Below are 19157 nucleotides of genomic sequence, written 5' to 3'. Positions count from 1 at the left end.
CAGGCCAGGGGTGGGGACAGGAGGGCAAAACGGAGGCTGCGGTGTGCGGTTTTTGACTGCTTCCCGGGAAGGTCTCTGTGAGCTGCTCGGGCTCCTGTGTCACCTGATCTGGATTCTGGGTGATACCCTGCTGCTGAATGCCCTGGCCCTCACTTTCCTCTGGAAAGTGGGCAGAGTCAGCTGCGATCCCGGGATGGCAAATCGGGGGGCTGAGAAGGATGCTGAGCTGCTCCAGCTTCCTGGGGAAGGAGCGCTGGGATTGATTAGTGATGTCTGCTCAGCTTCCTGGGGAAGGAGCGCTGGGATTGATTAGTGATGTCTGCTCCAGGCAGCACCTGGGGAAAAAATGTGCCACAAACCCTCCCAGCTCACCAGACGGTTGCAGTCTTACCTTCTTGATCTTCCCTGACTCTCTTTCCTACCTTGATTATAACTGTCATTATGGTTAGCGGTTACTCAGTGGGAGCTCTGTTGTATTTACTTAATCATTGCCAATGCTGGAGACTGGCTCACGTGGGCACCAGAGATCAATGGACGTGGACGGATTACTCTGAAAGCAGTTACCAAGTGTGAACTCAATTGCTAGGTGTGCAGCTTTCCAAGGCACTCGAGGTTGCTGTTTGGGTGTGTGAATTCTGCTGTATTAGTGCACATTTCATGCACACCAGGTTGTAGAATGAACATCTGCTAGAGACAAGAAACCACCAAATGCCATCATTCTAGGTGGGTTCCAGCATGTGTAGGAGGGTGGTGTGGGCAGCCTCATCACGGAGAGAGCACTGGCTGCCAGCCCACCCTCTGTCCTTATCATACGTATTTTTGGAGGTATAATTGAGGCTTATGTGTCTCAGCTATACAACATAATGATTCAGTATACCTCTATCCTATGGTTGCACCGTCTTAGTATGACATAGTGGCTTGAACTCTGGGTTTGAATGTAGACTGGATTATTTGGGGCAAACGATTTTAATGTCACTTAAATGTCCCCAGGCCTCCGCTTTCTCATTCATGAGAAGTGCCCTCTGGCCCTGAAAGCCACAGGCCCCTGAGCTAGTTCTCAGCCCCCATGGAAACTTCTTCCCTCCTGAGACCTCCTGCACCCATTCCACAGATGGGTAAGTTGGTGGCAGCTTTTCAGATTGTGGCTATTTTAATGAGAGATCATTTGCACCTGAAAATTTGAGAGACCAAATGTGAGACCTCACATCTTTCCTTTTCTCCCACATCCTGCGCACTTTTGGAAGAAGATGGACATCTTCTCTCCTCCCTTCTCCCCTGCTCCTCACTCACCCCCCCAACACTTCTGTCTTATCCTTCTGTTTCTCTTTTTTCAAAGATTTTATTTATTTTTTCGAGAGCACGCGTGTGCATGAGCACACACACAAGCGGCGGCGGGCGGTGGGGAGGGAGGTGGCGGGGCACAGGGAGAAGCAGGCTGCCCGCTCAGTGGGGAGCCCCACGTGGGGCTCAATCCCAGGATCCTGGGATCATGACCTGAGCCGAAGGCAGTAACCGCCTGAGCCACCCAGGCGCCCTGTGTTGTCCTTCTTGTTCCTTTTTCACCCCACCCTCCCCAAGGCCCTCAAGCCGCCTTCTCTCACCAGCTCCCAAGGGAGGGAAGGCTCTTGTTCTACCTGTTACAACAGCAGAGCCTTCCTACTCCTGGTCTCAGTCCCCCCCCCCCCATCTCCTCAGGCTCCTCCCTCAAGAGAGCTGGCTCCTCACAGTGGCCTTTCCCGCTGCTCGGGGATGGGGGCCCCACCCCGTCTGGTGAGGAAGAAACAGCTCAGCCAGAAACTCCAAAACTACTGTAACTGCTTTCAAGTGTTTGAATGTGTGAAGGATGGGATCTGGGCCCTGGTCAGGGGCCAGGGAGCTTTGCGTATTCACAGGAATAACCTAGGACAACAAAGGCTCCTGACTTGGCACTTGGCGGGGCTGCTTCCACACGACCAAGTGGCCTTCTTTCTTTTCTTTTAGATAGATTTTCAGTATCTTCAAAAGGATGCTGGGACAAGATTCAGATTTTCAGTATCTTCAAGGATGCTGGAGCACGGTTCAGCAGCTGGGGACCAATGGTCCCCTCCACGCAGGGCTCCCCCTGGAGGATGGCTAAGCCCCCAGCCCTGCAGGGCAGTGCGCGTAAACAGAGGCTGGAGTGTGGGCACCGGACTTCTGTTCTCCCCAAGTCCTGATCTGGAGGGCTCCTGGGACTTTGTAATAAGCCTAGCAGTGATCCTAGGGACAGAGCAAAAATGACAAAATGACCAACTTGGCCTGGGACACAGAAGCTTCTGGAAGAGCAGAATTGCTCAATGTATGGCATATTAGGAGGCCATGGTGAGGCAGGGTCAAGAGCTACCTGCTGCGTGGGACCATCCTGAGACATGGGGACTGGGAGCTGAGTGTTCAAGGGCCAGGTTTGTAAGTAGCATGGGTGGGTGGGAGACTGTAAGCTCTCCTGGTCTCCTGGTGGCCGGCCCCTTATAAAGGCATCTGCGGAAGCAGCCCGGAGCTCTCTCCCCACTCTGTTGGGTGTGGAGCTGTGCTGCTGATGAGGTGAGGGAGCTGCTCCCTCCATCCTATCCCTGGAGCCTGATTCTGTCCATGGGCCCACTGCCAGCCTTGCTCACCCCTCTGCCTTCGGTCAGCAGACCCCCCCCCCTATTGTCGGGGATTGCCAAGGCCCAGGTCTGAGCCCAGCCCACCTGCGTGTCCTCTGAGACAGGGAAGAGTAGCCGCAGCTCTCCCACAAGGTGAGGATTCAAGGAACAAATGGGTATGAACTACTCAGCCCAGCCGAGAACGGGACAGTGGTTGTTAATATCAGTATTAACGGCCGTGGCCTGGGGCCAAGCACTTAACCTTGGTGAGTTTCCATTTCCTCATTTGCAAAATAGGGAAATAAAAATAGCTGCTCCCCAGGATTGCTGTGAGGTTTAGGAGGGAAATCCTTGTATGCTGTAGAGGGTCCGACCCGCAGTGGCCGCTAATTCAGATCTTCTCCAGGTAGATGTTTGCTGATCATTTCCCGAAGGACGCGTTGGCGTCCTCATCTCTGCAGGGTGTTTTTTTTTCATTTTATTTTTGAGTAATTTCTCCACCCAACGTAGGGCTCGAACTTACAACCCCGAGATCAAGAGTGGCATGCTCTACCGACTGAGCCAGCCAGGCGCCCCTGATCTCTGCAGATTTTTTAAAGTGTCCAGAACACTGTGTCTGAGCATGGGGTCCCCACCTCATTCCCAGCTCCCTGAGCTGCTCTCCTTCTCACGCGCTGCCTCGTCCGCTGGGGCCAGTGGAGAACTCAGACACAGTGCTCGGGAGAACTTACAAGCAGGACACCTCTCATCTGTGCATCTTTGTGTGAATAGGAAAAGGGGCTGCTTTTCTGGGACAGACAGAGGGCATGGGTGTGGGAGCGAGCTGTGTGCACGTGAGCTGCATCCCGGCTGCAAACCCGTCTCCGGGCCGGGCCGGCGTGTACCTGGCCATGAGAGGAGCCGCCTGGGTGTGAGGCGGTCGGGAGAGTAGGGACTGCGGACCCTGAAGGGCTGAGTCCTGGAGTCTTGGAGCCACTGTGACCCGCTCTGGCTGGCACTGCCATATGCAGGCCCATCGAGTCCAAGACTTTCGATTGTTCAAGAGAAGCCAGAAATCGAGGTATCTCTACAAAGTTTTTCTGGTTTTAAATAATCACGGTGCAGGTCAGAAAAGCACATCAGTGGTGGAATGCTGTGGGGGGCCACAGTCGGCCCCCGGCTCCATGCAAACCTGCATACGGCAGCCCTGCTACCGGCGTGGGGAAGTGCTTCCCCCATCCTCCTTCCCCCACTTCTCCTTGCCTGCTGCTGCCAGTCCCAGCCCTCTGGCCCGACACCTGACACCTCCCCACCCCAGTCTCTCTGTTCATGGGCTTTCCTTCCACAGCCATGCCCACCCATTAAAAAAAAGGCTGCCCCACTAAACCTTTTGCCCACATTTCCTTCCACCTCTGAGATGTCCTTAACCCCAACCCAGCACTCAAGGGCTCTTTCCTGACGACAGGCTTCCTGAAGCCAGGACACCTGCCTGGCATGGCATCTGGTACCAAAGAGAGTCCTCGATAAACAAATCCACACTCCTCCACCTGCTGTCTGCGACCCAACCCCCCACCTCGAATCCCAGGACTCCCATACACCAGCTCACTGCCCCTCGACGAACAAAGGCTACTGTCCTGCTTCCGTGCCTTGGCTTTTGCTGTGCCCACTGCCTCTGGTTCCCTTCTCCCCTTGTCCATCAGCCTTTCAAAACTTAGCATGAGTCTCAGTTCTTCCACTGTGTCTACTGGAGAGATGGAGCTGCTCTTTCCCCGAATCCCTGCGGTCGGTCTCTGTCCGCAGGAGGGTGTGAGACCAGTCCTCTCCTGCCTGGGCAGTTCTTACCTTGCCAAGTCTGCAGCCTTTTCCCCCCTGGAGGTTGCTGGGCATCAAAGACACGTTCGCTATGGAAAGGACTTGGTAATACTATTTGTCCTGCCCACAGTTGGTGGTCACCAAGGGCTTGCGGAGAAACTAAAACACTCAGGACTTGCTTATCAATCAGAGTTTTCCACCATTTTTCCTTTCAACTCTCCAGAGAGCCCGAAGCAGCACCTGGGTATCCCTAATTCAGAGAACACCAGCTCCATACCCCACACCCTATGGTACTTTGTTTCCACAGATCTGTCCTGGGTGTCCAGGACGAACCACAGAATACCCTTGTGCATGAGCATAGCCTTGTGTTTTGCTGTTGTTTTGTGTGTGCAAGGCCCTGGTCAAGCAAAAGCCCTTCCGGAAGCAACTGGGCCCGTGTGCCAGGACTGTGCTGGGCACAACCACCTGGCTTACACACCTGTCAGACCAGTGCTGGGAGCCCACTGGCCTGGGGACACTTGGGAGAGCCAAAGCGAACTTCCTGAAGGAGGCCAGTGAGCACGTGGCGCCCCCAGTGCATTTCTCTGCCCAGGGCTATGGATTGGGACCCCAGAAAGAATCTTTTCTAGTATTGCCCTTCACTTCTTCACTCAGTTTTTCTCCTTTCCATGATCAACTGAAGAGTGATAAAAATGGCTCTCAGTTCCCAAAGGTTCTGATCAGATAGGACTGTTGCCCAGTGGCTGTTCTGCAGAAAATTCATATCTCAAGATTTATAAGATGTTACTTAAATAATGGGGTTCTGTGACCAAATAAGTTTGGAAAATACTACACAAAAGTTCACCATGTTTCTTTGGGGCAGGACTTCTCAGTGCCTTTAATGTGTATGGTTGTCCAAGAGAGTGACATTCCTACAGCACTCCTATGCCTTTTGAGGTGTGAAATACGTTTCTTCAAGGAAAATCTTGAGGGAGTGCATGGTGAAGAATGTACTCTGGGAGATGTGGTTCTGCGGGACACGTGGCCAGCACCCAAACCTGGGCCTGCTCGCAATGTTGGTTCCTCATGCAACTTGCCCTCCTCCCCCTCTAGCCACGCTGGCTTCACTTTAATTGTATTCCCATGTGTCCCATCTGGCTCGATACGACTCTGGCCACTGACTTCCGCAATTCTAAGGCCTAACAGAGGCCTGTGTGTCCTGAGATTACCTCTCATCGCTGGCAGCCATCTCTATGAATTCCGGAATGAAAGTACAAAAGCTAGTGGCCAGACTGGCACGGCTGACCACATGTGGGCAGGGACCGGGCGACGTTCTTCTTTATGCCTCCTATGCTCCTGGCATGGCCAGCGGACCTGGGGGTTCTAGGAATCCAGTCACTCTGGGTTCACACCAACAGACATTTAAAGCAGAACAAAGCATGATTTTCACAATGGCTCCTGGGAGTCTGACATGGGTGGACCGTAAGGTGCCACCCCATGATTTTAACTGCTATTTTCTTTGATTCTAAGATGTCATCAATTGTAAGACACACCATTGTTTTAAGAACTGCTATTTTTTTGTGTGTGTGGGAGGGAGAAAGAAAAAAGAAACACCACATGTAGAATACCAACCAATTGTAAGACATATCCTGATTCTAGAATAATTAAAGTCTGAACAATTGTGTGCCTTGGGATTGAGGAAATCAACTATTTCTACGGGTCAGGGTTGGCTTCCTTCTTCACCACTCATGAGGAAGCTGGGATGCGGGCTCTAAGGGAGAAGACTGGGAACTGGGGTGCTGGGTGGGTGTCTCAGCTCAATAGTCACTGAACCCCCACGTTGCTGGGCTCCGTGCTAAGTGAGAGGAGAGTGGGCACAAAAACATGCCCCGTCTTCACCGGTTAGCGTGCAATCATGGAATCCTGCCAGGAGGCGCTGCGTCTCCTACAACATCCCAGCAGGAAAGGCGGCCTTGAGTGCCTGTGGTTTGTAACTCTCAGCAACAGAGTGGGACTGTCCAAATATACATGAAGCCAGTTCCGTAAACTGTGAAGCTTAGCATCCCACTTTTTCTTGCAATGACTAAAATCACCACTAATCTGGGATGCCTGGGTGGCTCAGTTGGTTTAAGCATCTGCCTCTGCCCTGCGTCGGGCTCCCTGCTTGGCGGGAAGCTTGCTTCTCCCTCCCCCACTCCCCCTACTTGTGTTCCCTCTCTCGCTGCCTCTCTCTCTGTCAAACAAATAAATAAAATCTTAAAAAAAAAAAAAAAGGGGGTGTCTGGGTGGCTCAGTTGTTAAACATCTGCCTTTGGCTCAGATCATGATCCCAGGGTCCTGGGATCGAGTCTCACACTGGGCTCCTTGCTCAGCGGGGAGTCTGCTTTTCCCTCTGCCTGCTGCTCCCCCTGCTTGTGCTCTCTCTCTCTGACAAATAAATAGATAAAATCTTTAAAATAAAAATAAATAAATAAAATAAAGTCACCACTAATCATAAAGATAACATCGAAGTGGAAATTTGCTAGGAGTACCTTGACCGCCTGGTGGTTCCACATCACAGGGTGACCTGCCCCTGCCTCATCTAGGGAATCGCTCCCCTGCCTCTTCGCCCCACTTCCCACACACTTGGGCGCACTATAGACCAGAGGAGGGTGTCTGGAACCTCCCAGTGGCCCAGGCAAGAAGGATTGCAGTGGAGGAGTTCAAGGGCAGGAGAAGGCCTGGGTGGAGGCACCAGTTGCCTGGGTGAAACCCCGGAGGGTGGGAGTCTTCGTGGAGGTGGTGATGTGTGAGGAGGTTCTTAGAAAACAGGTGCCCTGGCAGGGCTGGAGATTTTAGACAGAGGAACGGGGCCGGAGGTGAGTTGGACGGAGAGCAGAGAGAAGCTGGCCGCTGGAGGATGCAGGCTGGGGATGGGGGAGCTGGGAGATGGGGGCACGGGGTTGGAGCTGGGCTGGGCTGGGCTGTGAAGAGAGCTGGACTTCGGCTTTTGTCCTGTTGGTCTACATCACCTTCTTGCTGGGTGATTTTTACACCTTATTGTCATAAGTCAGCCAAGTCCCCTTTAAATGCTGCAGCGGGCAAGTGTCCCCATAGTGCCCCAGATACCCTGCGCTGTTTCACGGATCATGCCCCCCACCCCAGGGCAGAGTGCCCACATAGACCTCGTCACCACACACCCCCTCCATCTCAGGAACCTGGCTGACCCTTCTGCTAGAATGTTCTTTCCCCGGGTAGATGCATAGCTCTCTGCTCATCTCAGCCAGGTGTGAGCCAGCTTCCTTCCTGACCCTCTTCACACAGACTCTGCCCTCTCGTTCTGTCTCCTGGGCCTCACGGTTATCCTGTAGATTGTGGCTCTCGCGTGCGTGTGTTCTGCCTGCCTGCTGGCATGCGAGCTCTGTCTTGGCTTCGTCCTCAGAGCATAGCCTGACACTTAGCAGATGCTCGGTGTTTATCGTTATTGAATCGTACTGCTTTCCAAGTCCTTCTACATGTATTATTTTGTCAGATTCTCAATATTTTTCTGATTTATGGATAGGAAAACTATCTAAAAGAGGCTAAGGGAATGATCCAGGATAGTGTTTGTGCTAGGAAGAGGAAGGGGGTGCAGAACTCCACACTTGCCCCCACCCCATGGCATGAACCTTTAGGATGACAGGCCCTCGCTGCTCACTGGACATTGGCCTGCACCTGCCGCCTCCTGCGGGAGCCCCGCGTCTTGGGCCCTGCTCGCCTCCTGCGGGAGCCGGACACACTGTCTGCCCCCCAGCTGGGACTGAGGCTGATGCACTGGTATTCCATCACTTGGGAGACAGGACCCGGATGTGAAGTGTGAGGGGCAGGATTTGGGGTCGGATGGAGGGTGGAAAACTGAAGAGACTCTATGGCAGGGGCTAACTTGAGATCTACCCAGAATTAGCAACTTCCTGAAAGTTTTCTCCGGCCAGGAAGAAGTGGCCAGGTGACCCATCCCTGAGAAGGGTTCCAGGAGGCAAGAAGAAAGCAGGAAAATGTAAGGAGATAACCAGGATGGAAACTGGCTGCTCTGATTTGGACTACTCTCCCCTCTTAGACCTCGGGACAGATGACCAACAGACCCTGAGCCCTGATGCGGCCCGCTGTGGCCCAGCACCCACCTGCACCTGAGCATGAACCCTGGGACCATCGCTCCTCGGGACAACTCCTCTCTAGAGCGTGGTTCATGGCCACTAGGACTCCCGAGAGCCCCCTGTAGAGGCTGGGCTAAATGTGTGCTCACACCACCTCCAGCAGCCACTGAGCCCCGTGTCAGGGCTGACTCAGGCTGAGCCATGATCCTAGGGGGTAGTCCCCGCCACAGCGCTGGGAGTACCTACTAGTACCCCCGCCTGGGGCATCATTCACCTGCCTGTACGACTCACGCTCCAGTGTGACTCTGAGGGCATCACAGATGTAATCTCTCAGGTAAGAATCTGTGGAAACTGAGGCTCCTGAAGGCCAAGTAACTCCCCCCAAATCACTGATAGCACTGGAGGGGGGGTGCCTGACAAGTTGACCCCTCTGGTCTTCTTGCAATCATCACACTAGACTTCCCATGCAGCCCAGACCCAGTTTATCTCAATATCCAGCGTTCTCCAAGCCAGACAAGCTTGGGGCCTGGTAGATGCCGGGCGCTCAGACTGTTTTTCATGAGGCCCTTCCACTGTCTGTGTTTAAGCCCCTGGGTTCAGACAGAGGCCCCTGGGAGAGCTGTCCACCCCAGAAGAGCTCTGGAGAGGTCTAACCAAATGAGGTACCAACCAAATGAGGTACCAAAAGGTCCTTGAAAGTAATTCCTCTCTTCATAGGAGCATTTGAAAACCACACAGTGGGGGCACCTGGGTGGCACAGCAGTTAAGCATCTGCCTTCGGCTCAGGGCGTGATCCCGGCGTTATGGGATCGAGCCCCACATCAGGCTCCTCCGCTATGAGCCTGCTTCTTCCTCTCCCACTCCCCCTGCTTGTGTTCCCTCTCTCGCTGGCTGTCTCTATCTCTGTCAAATAAATAAATAAAATCTTAAGAAAAAAAAAAAGAAAAAGAAAACCACACAGTGAAGTGGGACCATGAAAATAAACACCAGCACTGCTGCCAGGACTCCGAGGGAAGCAGAAACATACAATATTGTGTCTTTTTCTTTCTCCCCATTTCCCCCCAGAGATATTAGGTTATAGAAAGACTGTGGTAATAAATAAATAAATAAATAAATAAATAAATAAATAAATAAATAAATAATACAAAGACTGTGGCTTCCACCTTGGGTGGAATCCCTGGGAATCACACAGCCTGGGGGAAGCCAGTCTCAAGGTCACCAGGCAGTCTGGAGACGCCCCGGTGCGGAGGGATGGAGGCCTAGGAACAAGCCCATGAGTGAGCCTGGAAGAGGCCCTCCCACCTCCTAGCAAACCTGCAGATGAGACCACAGCCCGAGCAGATGGCCTGACTGCAGCCCCACGAGAGCTCTTGAGTTTCAGACACTCGGCTACGCTGTGTCCACACTCCTGACCCACAGAAAGTGGGACACAATAAATGTTTGCTGTTTTAAGCTGCCAGGTTTTAGGGTAATTTGTTATATAGTGCAAGATAACCAGTGCAGCTTCTTAGCCTGGCAAGACGTAGAAAGGGGTGAGGAATGAAGAAAGGGCGATTCAGGTACAAATGAGAAAGGTGCCGATGTCATGGGTGAGCATCTAACACCTGAGGGATCCAGAAAAGGATTTCCAGAGCAGCTCAGGGTTCGCACAGAGAGGTGGAAGGCGGTACGGAGCCACATGGCTGCACCAAGCACGTGGAGTCCTCCCAAAGTGCAGCCATCTGCTCCCCCAGGCTTTGTAGTGGGGCTTCCCTAAGCAACATTTTCCACCCTGTGGCAATGTGGCTTCGCTGAGGAAACTTCTAAATCCGACTGCTGCCCCACCCAGTTAGATCAGAACTTCAACCAGTGATGTTTGGGCATTTGTAGTTTTTTTAAAAGTTTTATTGATTTAACTAAGCTCTCCACCCCACATGGGGCTTGAACTCACAACCCCGCGATCAAGAGCCTCATGCTAGTCCGACTGCACCAGCCAGTGTGGATTTGGTTTGGTTTTTTTTCCTTTCTAAATGCTGTTTTATTTTTATTTATTTTTTTTAAAGATTTTATTTACTTATTTGAGAGAAAGAATGAGAGCACAAGAGGGGGCAGGGTCCGAGGGAGAAGCAAGCTCCCCCCCCTTAGTGGGGAGCCCAACGCGGGACTTGATTCTGGGACTCTAGGATCATGACCTGAGCCAAAGGCAGATGCGTAACCAACTGAGCCACCCAGGTGCCCTCTAAATGCTGTTTTAATTTTCTTATTTCTTTCTTCTACAAAATGCACACAGCTCACCGAAAGGTAGGTGTGTGTGCATGTGTGTGTGCACGCGTGCGTGTTGGGCACGCACGCGCGGGCACGTGTATTCCCATGCCCACCACTACCACTCCTTGCTAGGAAACCACTATTCTGATCTCTACCACCATAGATCAGTTTTGCCTGTTTTTAAACTTCATATAAAGTGAATTTCACCGTTGGTGGATCTGCTTGCTCATGGAGTGATTGGCGGTGAGTTAGTGACTGTCAGTGCCTCTGTTTCCTTGTCTGTAAGAACAGGACGATCGGAGGGCACACCTGCCTCATGGGGTCACTGGGAGTCGTACTTGGAAAGCACTTGGAGTCGTGCCTGCCACGCAGTGAGCGCTTGGTAGATGAGCCGTCAGTGTTCACAAGCTTTAAGTCGTCTCCTCGTTTACGTGACAAGGACTCCTGCCTCCGATGCTGGTGTCTGCCCGCAGTGGCCTCAGGATGCAGCAGTTTGGTCCGTCTGCCGGTTTCCTGGCGACAGGACTGTGACGGGGTGCAGTGGAGAGGGGAACGAGGGCGGCAGGGATGGCTGACATCGACGGAGCCCTGCTATCAACTGACAGCCAAGGCAGCACCCCCCCTCGGTCCACACCCTGCTCGGACAGGGCGTGCGTGGGCCACACGTGTGGCTGCGGGGTCCCAGGAGCCCTGAGACGCAGGCATTATTGTTGCCATTTTACAGACAAGGAAGCAGAGGCTCCGAGAGGCTAAGGAGCAATCTCAGAGTTCTTAAGTACCAAGGGGGTGAAACCATGATTCAAATCAGTTCTTTCTGGCTCTAAAAGGAAGAGGTTTCCTCCTCATTATTATTTTAAAGTAAGCTTACAGTTGTAATTTTGTGCATTTTTTCCCACGCCTTTCTGCAGTTTTTCAGTCGTATTGACCAAAACCAGAGAAATGACAGGAGAGATTACAGCCTCTGTCATTGCCCTGGTGAGTATCAGACAAGGGACTGGGCAGTGTCCCTGCCTTCACAGCCACCATCAGGACAGGAGGCTAGGGCTGCAGGTGAGCAGCTTTTCACATTTAAGATGTTGAAGAACAGGGTTGCCTGGCCGGCTCAGATGGAAGAGTGTGCAATGCTTGATTTCGGGGGTCGTGAGTTTGAGCCCCACATTAGGTGTAGAAATTACTTAAAAATAAATTGGATTATATTTTTTTATTTTTTAAAAAAGATTTTATTTATTTATTTGACAGAGAAAGGCAGAGAGCGTGCACAAGCAGGGGGAGCAGCAGGCAGAGGGAGAAGCAGGCTCCCCGAGGAGGGAGCCCCATGCGGGGCTCAATCCCAAGACCCTGGGATCATGACCTGAGCAGAAGGCAGACACTTAACCGACTGGGCCACGCAGGTGCCCCTTAAAAAAAAAAAAAAAAAAAAAAAAGTTGAAGAGCAATGCATTGAATAAGCCTCCAACAAGAACTCAGCGCGCCCAGGTTTTGTGAAAAGCCAGAGGCTCTGAAGAACACTATGAATGAATGCACGGGTGAATGAATAAGTGAATGAAAGAATAAATAAATAAATGTGTGTATGTACTTTCTTTTATTAAAAGATTTTATTTGTTTATTTATTTATTTAGAGTGTGCTCAAGTAGTTTTCCCAAACTAAGTCGGGAGCCTGAGACGGGGCTCGACCTCGTGACCCTGAGATCATGACCTGAGCAGAAGTCAAGTGTGGGACGCTCAAGCAACTGAGCCACCCAGGCGCCCCTGGATGTACTTTAAAAAAAAAAAAAATCAGAGAGCCTATGGCCATACTAGAATACAAAGAAAATCGTAAGTTCTCCAACGAGCTAGCGGATTGTAGATTCTCTGACCCCGACGGAATGAAGCTCGGGTTCCCTGCAGAAAAGACGGCCAGGGGCGCCTGGGTAGCGCAGTCGTTAAAGCGTCTGCCTTCGGCTCAGGGCGTGATCCTGGCGATCCGGGATCGAGTCCCACATCAGGCTCTTCCGCTATGAGCCTGCTTCTTCCTCTCCCACTCCCCCTGCTGTGTTCCCTCTCTCGCTGGCTGTCTCTCTGTCACATAAATAAATAAAATCTTTAAAAAAAAGAAAAAAAAAAAAGAAAAGACGGCCAAATTCATATGCAAAATCAAAATGCGACCTAGTTCCCGGCGACATGGAAAATACTTGCAAAGCTGTCAGGTCTACCTGTGAGAGTTAAACTAAAAGAATCTAGGAGTTGGTGAGTCTGGGCTGCCCGTGCCTTGACGAACATGGGCCGCATTTAGAGAGGGGAGATAATACCAAAAAATGGTCTTTGTCCTTCGTTCCTGGCACAGAGTTCCTAAAGCCCTTAGGATTGACTGTCTTTTGCATGCTTCTGAGGTGAGCCCCACGGAGGCCCGAGATTGCTTCAGGGTGGGGGCCGGACAGCCAGAAAAACCAACTGTGGCATTTAGAAGGTTAGAATTTTCAGTCCCACCTGTGACCTCCTGGGAGGGGACAGGGGCGGAGATTGAGTTCAGGCCACAATGGCCAATGGTTTAATGAATCATCCCTATGTAATTAATGTAGCTTCTGTACAAATCCGTCAGCGGTGGGGTTGGGGACTTTCTCTGGGGGTGAACACACGAAGGTGCTGGGAGGCTGTCGCCCCCAGAGAGAATATGGGAGCCCTGAGCCCCTGGTCCCATGCCTTGCCCTACACATCTCTTCCATTTGTCTTTTCCTGAGTTGTATCCTTTGTAATAAACTGGTAATTGTAAGTAGAGCACTTTCCTTGGTTCTGTGAGTTGTTCTAGCAAATCACTGGACCTGAGGAGGGGCTATGGGAGCCCCTGAATTTGCAGTCAGCCAGGCAGAAGTGTGGATAGCCTGGGGACCTCATTTGCAGAAGGCATCTAAAGTGGGGGCAGCCTTGGGGGACCGAGCCCTTCACCGGCGGGGTCTGCTTTGACTCCTGGCGGTTCGTGTCAGAATTGAATTGAATTGCAGGACACCCAGTTGGTGTTGGAGAGCTGCAGAATTGGTGTTGGAGCCATGTATTTGATGTCAGAGAAAACCACACAGGGACACTCAGGCTTCCCAAGCAGTGCGTGTGTGTGTGTGGGGGGGGGTGTGACTGCTGGAGAGAGGGGGGCAGTTGTCTGGTCCTTGTTCCTATAAAACAGCCATCAGAGCCAAGAAAGCCCCGCACAGCCTCCCTGCGGATTTCTGTATTTGATCATTTTCCAACTATGCACTTTCCAGACATAAAAATGGGCATTTCTACAACAGAGTTTCTGCTTTCATGCAGATGTGGATTCTAGGAGAATATTTAATATTTAACCTTGGTGTTCTTATCTTAAATCCTACTATTGTGCAGAGCCATGGAAAGAACGGCTGGGGACTAAAATTTGGCTGTTTGCACTGTCTGCATTTACTGTGCTGTGTGATTTGAATTACACAACGTTACCTCTCTGAGCTTATTTCCTTGTCTGTAAAAATGGCGACCATAATAATGAGGCAAGAGGCCATTCCAGAAGATAACGTTGCAGGGGCCCCATCCGAGTGCCTGGTCGGGGAAGGCAGGCAGGCAGTCCAGAGCAGGCACAGTTGTAACCATGGTCTTTTGATTAAAATGGGCTTGAAATCTTGTCTGTAAAATAAACTCCAACTACAGATGGAACGAAATGACACATGAAGATAATGATGTGCTAATCTTGAAAGTGTCAGCTTCCCCAGGGATGGGCAGCGTAGGAGGCCGGGACTAAGCAGAAGGGGGCGTGCCAGCGGGCGGAGACGAGCTGCCTCTGTTCGCTCCCGTTCAGCCCCCGACGCGGGGACAGCCTTCCAGCCAGGTCTCTGCCCCTGCACACCGGAAGGCCATCAGATGTCTTCCCTAACCAGGACCTGAGCGTGTGGGTCTTTGGTCTGTGTGTGTCTTCAGTGCTTTGCACACCTCCGCTTTGGTCCAGCATCCCTCTGGCCCTCCACCACACTGCGTAAGTCTCCTTAGCCGGCTTTCCCTCCCTTCTTGAGTTCGCTCCATTCGTGGGGAAGCACCTAGAGAGGCTCCATTCTCCTTCATTAACAGCCAGCTACTTTGTTTCCAGACTCAAAGCAATTTGATTGACATCATCTGGTTTACCCTCCAAATATTCCCGTGACTTCTGCCAACTCACACCTCTGGGTTCCTAGTGTTGGAGAAGTTCCCCAGAACAGGCGCCAATGGCCGCAAAGGCAGAACGTGGGGCCTCATGGTGTGGACATGGGCTGGGCTGTCCCTCTTGGCTTTGTTTGATGCCCACCTTTTATTATTATTATTAATATTATTTTATCTATTTGATAGAGAGAGAGGCTTGGGGGGGGGAGGCAAGGCAGAGGAGACTCCCCACCGAGGAGGGAGCCCAAAGCAGGGCTCGATCCCAGGACCTGGGGATCATGACCTGAGCTGAAGGCAGACGCTTAGCTGACTGAGCCACCCAGGCGCCCCATGATGCCTTTTAATCAATAATGACAAGGCCACAATGGGGAGATGACTAGGGCCAAGCGTCTGAGCTCCTCCGAAGGTCCCTATTCCTTGTGCTGTCCCTCCTTCCCTCATTCCCCGGGTTGCTGGGAATGCAGTGGGACACAGGCTTTATCCAGGAGACTTCTTGCTCACAACACAGAATTCACAGTGTCTGTGCGCCTCTTAATAAAAAGCGTGGGCAAGTTGCGGCTTGTTACCTGTAAACTCGCCTTGGGTCAGCAGCTGTTTTCCCTGGCTGTCCCAGCTCTGATGGAGGCTAGGCCATCCCAGCCGAGGGTGAGGATCCCTGGGGAGCACCAGGAGGGGAGAGACAGCTGCCTCTGGCTGGCTTCATAGCACAACCGGGAGACAACTACAGAAAGCTACGTACTTCAAGAAAGTGCATCCGAATACGCTCCCGCGTCTCCTCCTCCGTACGCAGAGGCTGGAGATGAGCACAAACCGCCCAGATTTTGTCCCTTCCATGCCATGCACCTGCACAAAACCCTGTGAGTGCCATCGGCCAGAGACTTCAGGTCCTGAGAACAGTCCCAGGGACCTGTCGCCCCCCTGGAAAACCTGGCTTACTTCCTGCTACCACCCCAGGCCTCTTCTCGTTTCTCAAATCCATTAAAGAAACATGTTGAAAATATTTGTACTGTCCAATACTTTTCTTAAAAGGCACTCCCCCCGCCCCAAACAAAGCACACACAACTCAGAGCAAGAGAGGGCGGAACTCATTACCTGATAACCCTCATTTCCCCTCACACCTCCTTTCTCTCCACCCCTCTGCTGTCAGTACCTCTGCGTTCCAGAGCCACACAGAACGCCAGATGAGGCCAAAGACAAGGTTGCTGGGAACGACCGGAAACGAGGCAAATGAAATGCTGACCAACTCTTGGCGGAAGACACCGCGATACCCCCTAGAGTTCCATCAGGCTGGGGTCATAAGGGTCAACCTGCACGCGTGACTCAAATCTTTCTCTGTCAATAGAACGTGAACTCCCTTGAACGGATGGGGCCGACCCTGCTCTGGAGAAAATACTGTCACAGTGCATAGTAATAAGTCCGCACAACCCCCAAGGCCTCATACGTGGGGCCCCGCGCCGACTGTGTCTAGCTGGACGGGGCTCCTCCTTTGTACTCCTATCGATGTGGGGTTTGGGCTCTGGGGTCCCACAGTCCCAGACTCAACGTACCACAGGGCGTCCACGGCATCGGGCAGCCCCGTGGTTTGCTTGCCCTGGCCATCCTGGGGCTCTGCGTGCGGCTGCTCTGCGAGGGTCTCCCCAGCAGGCGGAACACAGGGTCTCAGCCTGGTACTGGGGGCGCTTACACCTCCAGCGTCTCCGTTCCGACACCTGCCTTTCCTGGAGAGCCCCGCCGGAGCGCAGCACTCTCTGTGCACTCCTTGGGGGGAATATTTTAAACACAGGAACGAACAAGTACGCAGAAGAATATAACAAGGATCTGCACACTCCGTGGTTTCATTAAGGTCTGAGTGTCTCGCTGCATTCGTTTCAGGCCTTAAAGAAACGGTACCTAAGACAATCCGGACACAGCCGAAGGCTTCCTTGCTCTCCCTCCCCATCCCTACCTCCCAGAGACACCGCAGTCTCGAATTTAGCGTGTTTTAGTCTCAAGCAAGTTTTAGATTTTCCTGTGGTGCTCGTCCATGAGTAATACAGCATTGTTCTGTATGTTTTAAAAATTTGTGGGACTCTCTCCTACACTATTTATCCTTCTGAAACTAAGTTTTGTCATTCACCATTGTTTTTAGATTTAACCAGATACATGCTGTTCTAATTTATTTTAGCCATTGTATAATATTCTGTTGTATTAAAGTATCACAATGAATTTATCTGTTTCCTTTTTTTCTTTTTAACATTTTTAAAAATTTATTTGAGAGAGAGAGCAGGCAAGAGAGAGGGGGCAGGGGGCAGAGAGAGAGGGAGAAGCAGACTCCCTGCCGAGCAGGGAGCCCAACGAGGGGCTCGCTCCCAGGACCCTGGGATCGTGACCTGAGCCGAAGGCAGACACTTAACCGACTGAGCCACCCAGGTGTCCCGAACAATGTTTTTAAAAACGTAATGTCAGCCTATTTATTATACTAAGTAGTTTATGAATTTTTGAATTAAGGTTTGTCATTTTGTCAGTTTGAGAAAATAATTTCTTCCCCTGAGCTCATATAGTCTTCTGTATTTTCTTCTAAATTGTTTATAGTAGTTGCTCTTTCCACTTGGGCATTTAGTAAACATAAGAGTGATTTTTGCGTGTGTCGTGATGTAAGTAATAACTGATTCTCATATGGATAACCTATTATTCCCAAGTTATTCGATGAACCTACCCTCTCCTTTCTTTTAACTAATCTACAATAACCCTCCTGTCATATATCAAATTTCCATATGCGCAGGTCAGTTTCTGAGTTTTCTGTTTTTTTAATGATCTCTTTGCTATCTCTGCACTGATATTTTACTCTCTTAATTATTATAATTTTATAATTCATCTTGATGGTTATCAGCTTGTTGAGTTTTACAAAAAAAAATACCTTTTGAGATTTGGGATGAAGTTGTATTGAGTTTAGAGAGTAATTAGGGGGTGACTGTCATCTTTGTTAAATAGACCTAGTCTTCCATGCAAGAACCCGACGAATCACTCCACTCGCTCACATTTTCTCTTATCCCCTCAGCAGCATCTCAGAGTTTTCTCCAAAAAAACTCCCCCAAACTAAATCAAAACCAAAACAACTTGTTCATCTTCTATGAAATGTACACGGAGACGTCTTAGAGCTTTAGTTGTTACTATAAATGAGATCTTTTTTTCTGTTATATTTTCTAATTGGTTTAATTAATAACATAAAATGGTACTAATTTGTATGCACGAGTATTACACCTAGCACATTTGCCGGACTCCCTTTCCATGTGAATAGTTGATTTGAAAATCCTCTTGAATTTTCTACATAGATTATCATACTGCCTGGAGAGAAGGACATTTTTGCTTTTTTTGGGGTCAGTTCTCACTCTTATTTCTTTTTGTTCTGTTGCCTTCAGTATGGCTCCCAGGATACCGGTACGTCAATAACGGACACCCTTGTCTTGCCCCGGATGTTGATGTGCATGTTTCCAAAGTCTTTAATTAGAATGTTTCCATTTTTGGTGGATATTTCTGATCACATTAAGGATGTGCCCTATGATTTTTATTTTGAATATTCAGCTCATTTACTTTAATTCACCTATATTTTATAAATTCATTCATTTAAAAAATTTACCTTAAATATCCTTTAGTTGCCATCCACAACTTTGATATATAATAAGTTTATTATCAGTATGTCCCAAAGAAATTTGAATTTTCTCTTTAAACTATGAATAATTTGAGTTCCTGAACATATGAATGTGATTATTGATTATCGAATTATTGAATTATTGATTTCTAATTTAATTGGGTTATACTTAGAAAATATGATCTGTGTGATTTTGGTGAGTTCTAGACATTTGTTGAGTCTTTCTTTGTGACCTACTATGTGGCCAAATTTTTAAAGATTTTTATTTGTTTGTTTGTTTGTTTATGTATTTATTTATTTATTTGAGGTGGGGGAGGAGCAGAGGGAGAGGGATAAGCAGACTCCACACTGAACTCAGAGCCCCACGCAGAGCCCTATCCCAGGACATTGAGATCATGACCTGAGACGAAAACAAGAGTGGGACGTCCAACTCACTGAGCCACCCAGGTGCCCCGGTCAAATTTTTAAATGATCTGTGTATCTCCAAAGACAATGATGAGTATCTTTGGTTAAATACTTTCACACACACACACATACACACACACAACCACTAGATAATGCCTGTTTCTTTTATTTTCCAAAATCTTTCACATCTTAATATTTTATTTCAGTTGTTTGGTTTATCAATGTCTGATAAAGTTAGATGAGTTAAAATCTTTGGCTTATAATTCT

At 50.2% G+C, this 19157-nt stretch overlaps 1 pseudogene across 7 annotated transcripts in view; it reads right to left on the bottom strand.

The window, feature by feature from the left end:
• LOC123799763 (NADH dehydrogenase [ubiquinone] 1 alpha subcomplex subunit 1 pseudogene) overlaps positions 1-19157 on the bottom strand; it is a 270558-nt pseudogene that overhangs the window by 54221 nt on the left and 197180 nt on the right. The window lies entirely within an intron of this gene.

Source organism: Ursus americanus, chromosome 7 (assembly GCF_024610735.1).
Source record: "Ursus americanus isolate L20-20 chromosome 7, mUrsAme1.1.p, whole genome shotgun sequence".
Classification (NCBI taxonomy): Eukaryota; Metazoa; Chordata; class Mammalia; order Carnivora; family Ursidae; genus Ursus; species Ursus americanus.
This window is presented reverse-complemented; position numbering and strand designations above follow the sequence as displayed.